Source organism: Penaeus vannamei, chromosome 20, assembly GCF_042767895.1.
Source record: "Penaeus vannamei isolate JL-2024 chromosome 20, ASM4276789v1, whole genome shotgun sequence".
Lineage (NCBI taxonomy): Eukaryota > Metazoa > Arthropoda > Malacostraca > Decapoda > Penaeidae > Penaeus > Penaeus vannamei.
In genome coordinates this window covers 1,245,203-1,247,702 of record NC_091568.1, presented here as the reverse complement: position 1 = coordinate 1,247,702, position 2,500 = coordinate 1,245,203, and positions in this window count along the sequence as shown.

Below are 2,500 nucleotides of genomic sequence, written 5' to 3'. Positions count from 1 at the left end.
GAAAAAAAACAAAGGAAAGGACGAGACAGAGAAGAAGAACAAGAAGCACACACAGAAAACAGAAGAAGGAAAGCAAACAGGCCTTAAGAAGTAGGAAGAAAAGAGAGAGAAAGAAAACAATTTTGTAAGCCGGAGATAGACACAGAATCAGGGTTGCGCTAAGAGAATGGGTTTTCAATGAGCATTGTTTTTCTTCTTCCTCTCTCTATCTCTTTCTTCCTCTGTCTTTGTCTTTGTCTTTTTCTCTTTCTCTCTGTCTCTGTCTCTTCCTCTCTCTCTCTCTCTCTGTCTCTGTCTCTTCCTCTCTCTCTCTCTATCTATCTATCCATCCATCTATATTTCCTATCTCTCTCTTTTTCTCTCTCCCTCTCTCTTTCCTCCATCCCTTCCTCTCTTCCCCTCTCTCCTCTTCTCCCTCCATTTCTCCTCCATCTTTTCATTTTTTTCTTATTTTTTTCCTTTTATTGAAAGAGAAGAGAAGTCGCGCGTTTCATTCCTGCAATTGATGAAGATGAGAAGAAGGAGGTGCTTGAGGAGGAGGAGGAGAGGAGGAGGAGGAGCGGAGATGAAAGAGGAAGAGGAGGAGGCAAATAAACTGTTCATATGTGAAGGAGTTTTGGACGAATTTGTGAGATATTATGAGTAGGGTTTATGTATGATTTTATGTACAGGTAGATGGGTTAGATAGATAGAGAGAGTGGGGGGGGGGGGTGGATAGAGGGGGAGAAAGAGAGAGAAAGACAAAGAGAGATGGAGGGAGAGAGGGAGAGAGAGAGAGAGACGATACAGAGAGCGAGAGAGAGAGAAAGAAAGTGAGAGAGAGAGAGGAGGGGAGAAAGAGAGAAAGAGAGACGAGACAGAGAGCGAGAATGAGAGAGAGAGAGAGAAGCAGAAAAAGATAAATAGACTGACAGACAAGAGAGAGAGAGAGAGAGTAACAGAAAAGCAGAGATAGACAGACAAACAGACAGAGTGTTATAGTGTTGGCGATGACGGGGGGTTCTACTTTGTCCTCTGAATCACCATCGGAAGTCACCATCACTATCATCTGCATCGCTTCTTACTATGGTGCCATCTGCCTTGTCATTTTATGGTGTCATCTTATGGTGCTATCTTATGGTGTTATCTATGGTGTCATCTTATGGTGCCATCTGCCTTGCCATCTTATGGTGCTATCTATGGTGTCATCTTATGGTGCTATCTTATGGTGTTATCTATGGTGTCATCTTATGGTGCCATCTGCCTTGCCATCTTATGGTGCTATCTATGGTGTCATCTTATAGCGTCGTCCGCTGGTGTGATCATACGGTATATCTGTGTATATCTATCAGATATATAGACAGATATGCCTTTATTTGTGCATCTGTATTTATGGAAATTCTTTGGGTCGGGACTGGCACTATTTTAACAAACCGGCCGTTGTTAACCAGGAAGAGTAACGTGTTGTTGATGTGTAATATACCCTGAGTGTAAGTATAGTATTTCAAGAACAATATAACGATGTTCAAATGCGTATGATTGGATATGAAATTGATGAGAGAAGGTGGGAGGAAATATTTGGAAAATTGATAAATAAAAAAAGGAGGAATTTTGTCGAGAGAAAAGATGAGATAAGGTGGGAGTGAATATTTGAAAAATTGACAAAGAAGAAAAAAAAGAGGAATTTTGTCGAGAGAAAAGATGAGAGAAGGTGGGAGTAAATATTAGAAAAATTGACAAAGAAGAAAAAAAAAGAAGAATTTTGTCGAGAGAGAAGATAAGAGAAGATGGGAGTAAATATTTTGAAAATTGACAAAGGATAAAAAAGAAGAATTTTGTTGAGAGAAAAGATGAGAGAAGGTGGGAGTAAATATTTTGAAAATTGACAAAGGAAAAAAAAAAGAATTTTGTCGAGAGAGAAGATGAGAGAAGGCGGGAGTAAATATTTGGAAAATTGACAAAGGAAAAAAAAAAGAATTTTGTCGAGAGAGAAGAGATGAGAGAAGGTGGGAGTAAATATTTGGAAAATTGACAAAGGGGAAAAAAAAGAGGAATTTTGTCGAGAGAGAAGATGAGAGAAGGTGGGAGTAAATATTTGGAAAATTGACAAAGTATAAAAAAGAAGAATTTTGTCGAGAGAAAAGATGAGAGAAGGTGGGAGTAAATATTTGGAAAATTGACAAAGGAAAAAAAAGAAGAATTTTGTCGAGAGAGAATATGAGAAGGTGGGAGTAAATATTTGAAAAATTGACAGATAAAAGGAGGAATTCTGTCGAGAGAAGATGAGAGAAGGTGGGAGTAAATATTTTGAAAACTGACAGAAAAAAGGAGGAATTCTGTCGAGAGAGAAGATGAGAGAAGGTGGGAGTAAATATTTTGAAAATTGACAAAGGAAAAAAAAATAATTGTCGAGAGAGATGAGAGAAGGTGGGAGTAAATATTTGGAAAACTGACAAAAAAAAAGGAGGAATTTTGTCGAGAGAAAAGATGCGAGAAGGTGGGAGTAAATATTTGAAAAACT